The sequence below is a fragment of the Balearica regulorum genome, chromosome 4 (genome assembly GCF_011004875.1).
Source record: "Balearica regulorum gibbericeps isolate bBalReg1 chromosome 4, bBalReg1.pri, whole genome shotgun sequence".
In the NCBI taxonomy this organism is placed as follows: Eukaryota; Metazoa; Chordata; class Aves; order Gruiformes; family Gruidae; genus Balearica; species Balearica regulorum.
Window position 1 is genome coordinate 12391449 of NC_046187.1, and position 9441 is coordinate 12400889.

The window sequence follows — 9441 nt, forward strand, 5'->3', positions numbered from 1 at the left end:
TTTATATTCTTCCATTTTCTTTTAATTAACCTTTAGGTAGTTCAGAGTCATCCCTTCATTTTTGCAGTCAAGTGTAGCAATCAGGAGAGCCACTTGCAGTATCAGGAAAGCATCACCATTACTTTTCCAGAGAAATAGAGTAGGTCTTAGATCTCTAATTCGGTACTATCCTGCTGATTTACAGATCAGTCCAGCAGTTAACCTGATCTACCAATGTTCACTCTTCCTTTGTTGTGCCACCATTCACATGTAGGTATGCCATAACAGATAACCAGTGCACCATACCTAACAGTTCTTGTGATTTAGTATTCTTACAGTATTCTGTAACTATTTTTCAAGTCTCTTCAGACACACGTTTGGTAGGGAAAAAAAGTGAGAAAATTATGAAGGAAAAAAACCAAGGAAATATCTTTTTTTTCTCTCCAGTAAGTTTTACACAAGAAGTTTCACTGAAAAAGTTGTTCACATCATGTTCTTCTACCAGGAGGAACTTTGCTCCATCAAAGCAGTTACTGATATTAGAGCTGGGAAGTTATCACTTCGGGAGGAGCTACAGAACGGAGCCGGCCGGGCCCGCCGGGAGCGCAGACCCCGCGCCCAGGGGTTCCCTCAGGCGGGGAGAAACCCGCCGGCTGCCGGCAGCTCTCGCGAGAGGCGCTGGCGGGGGCCTGGGCGTTGCCGGAGCAACCGCGGCCGCCCGCGCCGCAGCTGAGCCGCCTGGGGAGCGCGAGCTGCCAGCCTGAGGGCGGGAAGGGTGTGGTTCCCCTGCCAGCTCGGACCGTCACGTCGGTCGGTGGTCGTCACCCTCCTCCCAGACGGAGCTCAGCGGTGGTGTCCACCCGGCGGAGCGCCGTGTCCTCTGCCCTCACCAGAAGGGATGTGGCAGCCCAGAGAGGGCTCCCAGGAAAACGGGCAGCTGCCCAGGCCCGGGCTGCAGGGCATGGCAGGGCCTCTAGCTGTACCTGATGGCACCAGCCAGAACAGCTCTGAGGGGTGACCAAGCAGATGATCTGCTCGGGCTGGCGGCAGAGCTTTGGGAGGAGCATCGGGGAGGCTGAGAAAGAGAACTGTGCTCTGCCCTCCCCGAGACACAAACATCTGCCAGAAGGAAAAACAAAACCACAATCTGGTAGATCTTTAAAGATGCTTTCCATAGAGCCCAAGAGCTCTCAAGCCCCATGTGTAAAAAAATCAAGGAAGGAAGGCAAGAGACCAGCATTGATGAGTCAAAACCTGCTGGTCAAACTGGAGGGCAAGAAGGAAATGCACAGGCAGTGGGAGCAGGGACAGGTATCCTGGGAAGAGTATAGGGGTACTGCCCAGTTGTGTAGGGATGGGGTGAGAAAGGCCAAGGCACAGCTGGTGCTGAACTTGGCAAGGGACACAAGGAGTAGTAAGACAGGCTTCTACAGGTCTGTCACCAGAAAAGGAAGGTTAGAGTATACCCCGCCAATGAACACAACTGGCAAACTGGTAACAGATAAGGAGAAGGCTGAGGTACTCAACAACTATTTTGCCTCAGTCTTTACTGGCAACCTCTGTTCCCATACCTCTCAAGTGAATGGACCTCAGGGCAGGGACGGGAGGAGCAAAGTCCTTCCCTCTATAAGAGAGGATTGGGTTTGATGAACTTTTATGATGAGGGTGGTGAAACATTGAACAGGTTGCCCAGAGAGGTGGTAGATGCCCCATTCCTGGAAACATTCAAGGTCAGGCTGGAAGGGGCTTTGAGCAACCTGATCTAGTTGAAAGGGTCCCTGCTTATTGCAGGGGGGTGGACTAGATGACCTTTAAAGGTCCCTTCCAACCCAAATCATTTCTAAGATTCTCACATGACCAGAAACAACTTTTCAGTTTGCATAATTCAATTTATTACTTTTCTAACTTCATGTCAAACATTTCATATAATACTAGCTCAGTTGAAAACTTCAAGTCAGCAGGCAGTGACTTCAACAGAAGAGCCCATCTGCTTCAGATTAGGTATGAAATAAAAAGCTTGCAAAATCAAAGCCAAAATAGCTGCATAGGTAAGGTCCTCAAGTATGGAATAATTACCTTGTCTGCCTGGCATGGGGCACATTTACCAGCTTACTTTTTATAAAGTTAGGATCTAATTTATTTAGAATTAAGCATATGTTTGAGTACATCTGTTTATAAAATGACCTATTTTTTGAAAGAATGTAGGTCTCCAGTAACATATACCAGACATTTAGAGTAGAGGGAGAAATCCTACTTCAACAGACTTCCTACAGCCAAACTGACTCCAAGGGGCACAAAATTTCATCTGAATTCTTGGATATCAAATTGCTTTCCCAGGCTTGGAGTAATTGACTCTGCTACTTCTGCTTTTCTTTGCTCATCTGAAAGACATTTCCTTTTATACTCATTCACTAATAGCATCTTGGAAATGCTTCTTACATGCACTTTTCTGCCATGTATGTTTTTTTTATTTTTCAGTGCTTTTGCTCCACATCCTGTGCTTCCATCACTTTGGATTCATTGTTTATCTGATAAAGTTCCCAGAGTGACCTTAGAGTACCTAAATGCAGCTTCCTCACCTCCCAGTACCTTGCCCCCTTCCTCCAGCATCTAGACTCTTCACAATTCTACCTACCTATCTCTATCTCATACCTCAAGACAGGAAAACATTTTACAGAATGGGAACTGAAATAGCACGTCATAGTAGCTTGAAGGTAGGACTTGTCTCACCTAATTGAAGTCATCTAAACAATCATCATTTAGTGCAAGATCTGTATATTAAATGGAAACAGAAGTTTGCAAAAGACTATTCATTCCACCTAGTGCTTAAGTGAGATCTCTCAGAGATGTCTACCTTTCTCCACCAGCTATTGTGAGACCTCAAACTAATGATTTGGATTAGGGACCAAACCTTTAAATAGATATTTGCCTTGATGTCAGTGAGTATCTAAATCTTGAAGGACCAGGCTACAGGGAAGGTTTCTCTAGAGAGCTGCGGGAGGACACAAGCTTACTGTGCTTGTCATATTCAGCATCTGCTTGTGCCCCTACTCCTCTGCACCAAAGTAACACACACACACAATCAATGTACCTGGCAGGTACAGAACCAGCACCCAGTTCTGGTGTTCTTAATCCCAAGTTAACCCTTTAACTACATTCCCATCTCTCTTCCTTTTAATTTATTTTACATATTGCCTGTTCACATTTAAAGCCCAGGAACAGGAAAAGTAAACACCAGCATGTTTTCCCCTTGGCTCTCCCCTGGCCATTTGCACAAGTTTTGTCCCTTAAAATAGAAAAATCCTAGGACAGCTGAAAATCTAAGAAATCTTACACAGTCTTCTGAGTTTCTGCTGACAGAATCTCTTTAATTGCTTAAAAAAGTCTGGAGTTATTTAAACCAATGCATTTGCAACACTGCATAACATCCAAGTATGGATGGCATGCAGAAGACTTCCTCTCAGGAGATAGGGGAGAAAGTGATAATCCCCCTTTTTATGGTGCTGGCATACATGATGCTTAAGGAAAGCCATGTTGTCTCCTACAGGCTTTTCCATTTCATTCCAATTTCATTTACACTCATTCTAGAGATTGAAATGACTCCAAAGACCAGAGCTGAAAATTAGTAGTGTCCCATCTGAAGCCTGGAGTTAAGTGCAAGAAAATGTACAAATAAAAAAGCTACATTAACCCTCTAACATGACAGAAATAGCATAGTCCCCATCATATTTCCCACTAAAGATGAAAGACTAAATATGCACCAACATATTGGATTTCTCCCCCCCATTCCAAGATTTCCCACTGGGAATCATTAAACATTACTTCCTCAGTATGAGGCTGAAGAACCATTACTGCGTGCAAATCCATAGACCTGTGATATTCAACATACCTACTAAGCTCAGAAGAAAAGTTGTAATGTAAAGATATTATTAGAAGGAGAGTTAAGCAGCCTTACTGGAAAAATACACTGGTGACATCAGCCTGAATCAAGTTTTTTCCTGGTACTAGCAGGGTTTGGTCTGAGACAAGCCCCCAGACTCTTAGTTTCCTTGCCTTACAATCTGTCCTCACATCTGACTTCATTCTTCAGTAGTCCTAGAAGTTTTCTTTTGCTCTCTGCCACAGGCTACCACCTCTCTGCAGGCCAGGCTGACCTTCCATTGCAGACATCCATCACTTCTCCCCAGCACACACACATACCCGGAGAGCACTCCTGTCTCCACCTATCCAGGGAGCAGCCATCTTGCTGTTTCTACACATGATTTCTTTTTTTTTTTTTTTTCCCCTTTCCTAGGGCTTCAGATCCCCAGTGAAACAGCAGCAAGTCTTTTAGCTTTAAAGGATACCTTTAAAACAGACATTCACATATCTTTCTATGGCAAAGCCTGGCTGAACAGCAGAAAGAAATACTTCAAGAAGGAAAGAGAATGAAAAATTAGCATGTTCTGTTTTAATACTATGTAAACTACATTTATAACATTTTCCCACTTAAAAAATAGGCTTAAAAATACACCCCTGCTATAGTTAAACAAATGCTAGCTTAGAGAACAGATATAAAGCATCAGCATTTGGAATGAGAAGAAATCAGTAGAGGTTTTATTGCTAAAAGGTCAACAACACTTACAAAGAGATTCAGTCTTTAAAGCCCTGCAGAATTCCATTTAAAAAATAAAACACCACGGTAAAAGAAAACCTCTGAAAACAGGAATCTGCGAGTAGTTTCTCACTTTGTGACCCCACGTTGGAAATGCTGTTACATAGCGTATGCTCACTGCCACCTACAGACAAAGAGAAGTGCACACAGGCCCAGTGCGGGGAGAAGCTTTCCCTGAACCCAGGATGTCGTGATTTCCAAACATTAGCCACTCAGCAGTCTAAGAAGTGTGCTAGCTCAGCTCTTGAGCTAAAAGGCTGATAAGGCTTTCAGAAACACTACACACATTCAAGATTGCCTGTGACAAAAGTAGCAAGGAAAACATAAGAGACAATAGTGTTGCACTTGATGTGTCTATTGACAACAGACAATAGGACAGAAGAAAAACAGATCCTGTTAAAATACACTCTAGATTGGAAAAAAGCCATTATTGTGTGCACACATACCGTAATCAAGTTGGTGAAAATTGACTAGTAAAAGCTTTTAAAACATCATTGTGGAAAACAGAGACAAGGATTTTAAATGGAGGGAGCTGAAGAGAACAGGATCAACTGTGATAACCATAGCACATGATAGCACCAACACTCTTGCTACAAGCATGGTCTTTCCTTTCCTTTCCTGGGCAATATTAAATACAACTGCATGCAATGTAGCCAGCACACATGTAGAATATTCCCCTTGTCTTCCCATCAAAGCAACACATTTGATAGCATGATCAAGTTCCATGCAACTTACAGAAAAGTAAGAAATTAGTTTGATGAATGAAGGAAGTCCTAATTAATACGTATAGAAGAATACAATTTAGAATTCTGCCTCCAGATGAAAATAAAGACTTTGAAAGGCAAAGAGAAAGTAAAATTTCAAAACCATTCCAGCACTATAATTTTCCCCAGTTAGAAATAAAATTGGGCTGAAGTTTCAGACAAACTTTTCTAACATTTTTAATGAGCATTTCAAACACTCTTTGCAGAATGTGCCCTTTTGTTTACGGGTATGCTGAAGTACTTCAAGGTTTTTTTCTTTCTCCAACAAGTGACAAGCAGTGTTTAAATTTTCATTTCATTAGGGTAAAATGTGTCAATTTAATGAGATTTTTGCACAGATCAGAGAAATAAAGGCAACAACATTGAATAGAAAGTGTAGAGCCTTTAAAATAGCACAGTTATTGTCAAGATCTTACAGCAAGAACATTTTCAAGAAGAGCTGTTATCAGGAATATTGTATATTGAAATACATATACACATACACGCACACTTTAAGGCTAGGAGAGCATTTACCTTAATTCTATCGGAAGCAAAGGCCACACTTGCATCATTTTATTACAATAGGACTATTACAAATGAGTTGAACATCATCTGTTTCCTTGGAAAAATCAGATTGATTGGACACGTCTAGGACAACGGTTCTTTTTGTTCATAGTCAGCTTCACACTACTGAAAACAACGGGTTACCGCATCATCTGCGGGACTGGTATGCCACAGATACGCAGTAAATCTTGCCAGAACTCCTTGAAAGCACTGGACCTCTTCAACATAGGATAAAAGTGCTGTCCTTGTGTAGTAATGTCATGAGAAAAACAATGTCCAGATCTGAGACTGCCATAGTTACCCTTCTTAAACCATTTCCAGGAACAAACTTCCAGACAATATAGTCTAACAAGGCTGCATGTTGACCAACTCTGCCTAATTAAAATACTGGTAGCTATATTACTCACCTATACTTTATTAACCTATTTGGATAAGTATTATAATTTTGATAACATCCTCAAAATAATCATTTAAGATAATTCACTTCTTATGCTTATGGTCCTGAATGTAAAAAGGAGCTACCCCAAAAAAATCAGTGCCACAAGCATAGAATGAACACATATAATTGAATTTGCAAGGTCAATTTGCACCATCCACAATGCAACAGTAACCATTAAACTCATTTCCCTTATGTAGCAATTCCTATGGGCATGGATCTGGAAGAATCAGCATCCAAGTCATCTGATTCCTGAACTGTATTCTGAGATGTTCACAGACAAGTAAAAGTTCCCATCAAGCTTGAAACCATAGGAAGTTGGAATCCCCGTTACAGCAGAGCCCCTGCTCTCTGTCAGTTTGCGAAGCCCATCCTTCTAAGAGCTGGCTATGTAAATGCTCATGTTGATCAGGACTACCTTAGATTTCAGCATGCTTCCTGTGAGCACCGACAGGCTGTGATTAAAATGCTGGCTCATCTAGGCAAAGAAACCCTCTGGTATATCCCCCAGATAAAGCAGCTTAACTAAACCAACCCAAATCTAGGAGGACCACTCCTCATCAGGTGTAATCCATCTTGTTGACCAGATCCTGCTCACATGCAGGAGAGAAATGCAAGGTAAACCTCAAACCAGGAAATGCATGATTAAGACAGTTTTTCTGCAGGAAAAGGTCTTCAACAGGTGTGATAGGACCAAGGGAGGAGAGCACACCCTGAGGCTAACTGACCATACACTGGATTTGGATTGAAAGGAAACATTGTGGTTGAGACAGATGCTGTTTGTTAGATTTTGGGAGTTAGCACAAGCTTGACTGGGAGGTACATACAGGTTTTCCCCCCTTCTTTCACAGACTCTAGTGTGTGTTAATATGCCTGTAATGTTAAAAACAGAGGTGTAAGCTCTGACTCATTCTTAATTTCTATCTACAAGAAGAAATGCACTGAGTACTATGGGAGTAGAGCTGGGGACACATGGCCAAAAACAGGTGGGAGGTACAATGGGCAAGATGCAGTGGGGACAGACCCAAGATCAGTGAACACTTCAGCAAGCTCGCAAAATGCACCTGCAGCCAAAGAAAACTCCAGAAAGCAAGGAGCAACTTTACACATGTGGCCATAGCTTGCACAGCACCCAGTTTAACAGACTAGAAAAACTCCCACAGTGAGAAGATAACATTGTCCTGGGTAGAGGGGGCTGTATTTTACAGAAGAAGGTTGGAAGCACATCAGTCTTTTCTCATATGCTTCTAGTTTCTCTTTACCATGTAATAAAACTGTCAAGGTTTTTTTGGCTATAGAGAATTCTCTGCCTCTCCTGTCAACCACTATAACCTATAAATATTTCAAAGTATACCCTATTTATCTCTGTTCCTCTTTAAACTGTACAGGAGTATGGAGAAGCACTTAAAATCACATACTATTTTGTACATTTAGTGAGCTGCAGAGCATTATAAGCATATGCATACACATCAACTCCATCAGCCTCATTAAATCTTAAAAACATTTCTTTCTGTTGAAGAAAATTAAAAATATGGAGTTCACTGATGAAAGACTTAAAATTGAAGCATGATAATTAACTTGGAGGCAGCTTCTTGCCAAACCAACTGCATTGCTCCTGGAATCTAAACCAGTGTCTCCCAGTTACTGAACACAGCACTGTGCCGTGAAGTCTGAGCGGCTCAGCCCCGCATCTCCAACACTACACTGACAGCCCGGAAAATGCGCACACCCACAGCTCAACTAGAAATTAAAACTTCCGCTTCCCAGAAAGACTGGGCTAGTAATCATCTTACCATTATCAAATGCCTTGCCCCGTACACAAGAACAGAGGCAAGCATTTGAGTTACAATGTATAAGATGCCATGTTAACACAAGGGCCATGCTGGAAAAGGTGTTTGGTTTCTTCATCCCTGCTTCTGTTTTTCTGGACAAGTTGTGAGCCTTTTTTTTTTTTAAAAAAAAGAGGCCGCCACATTGGCATTCTGGGAAAGCACTATACACTACCAAGCAACCTTACTACTTCATTGTTGTCATTTTTGGCATCGAATTTGTCGCTTTTTCTGCAGTCTTTCACAGAGGAACTGTCAAATCAAACTTTTTGTCACACAAAGTGTTTCTTTTAGTCTTTCCTTGTCCAAAGGAGTCAAAGAAAAGATCATGTAGTATATTATTTTTTGAGACTTTAGGTTGGCCTTTTTTTAGTCTTTTGAAAGTCGAATAAGGACTATGTGCTGAGATAAAGCCCATCACCCAGCAAGTATGCTGTGCACTGATATTTGAAAGACAACTCTGGCACATCTCCACTGATTACCAAGTGTTTTTGTAGTAGATAAAAAATGTTAAGTACTTCACATTTATATAAAGTTGAATCCAGAATTCACAAATAAGAGGGGTTTTGTTTGTTCTTGTTGTATAACCATTTCCTCAAGAATTCCCATGGCTCTTAGTTCATATTCTTTCCCTAGATTTCTAGCTATAAATCATTAAATAGGCAATACTCTCCTAAAAACCCATTTCTCTGAGGTGCAAAATACATAATACCAAACTTCCAATTGCTAATCCAAATTCACATTGCTTAGCTGGAAACTGAGATTAACAAACACCAGCTGTGAAATTACTTTATTTCTAAACTATCAATATGTAATAGATTAAGTTATCATAGTATGCTTTTCTTGTAGCCTAAAAACAATAATTTGATATGAACTGTGTAATGAAAACCAGTTCATAACTACAAGTTCACATAAGGGTAGAAGGAACTCTGGCAAAAGAAGGAAAAATTTGCTAATTTGTCAGTAAGAACGGTCCCAATGACTCAGGGTAAAAAAAGCTAGAGACAAAGTAGCAACACATTTCTGAAGGACTTGGAGTATAAACCATGCCTATTCATAACAATGTATTTTACTTGTAATGGTTTATGAGATTATTTCACACTAAATGAATTGCAGTCAAAATAGTGAAGTCTTACAAGAAATCTCATTACAGCACTTCCAATCAAATATTTGAGAAGAGTGAGGTTGTCTTTCATGAGAAAGACTTGTTATTCTCAAAAAAAACTTAAAGTGTCT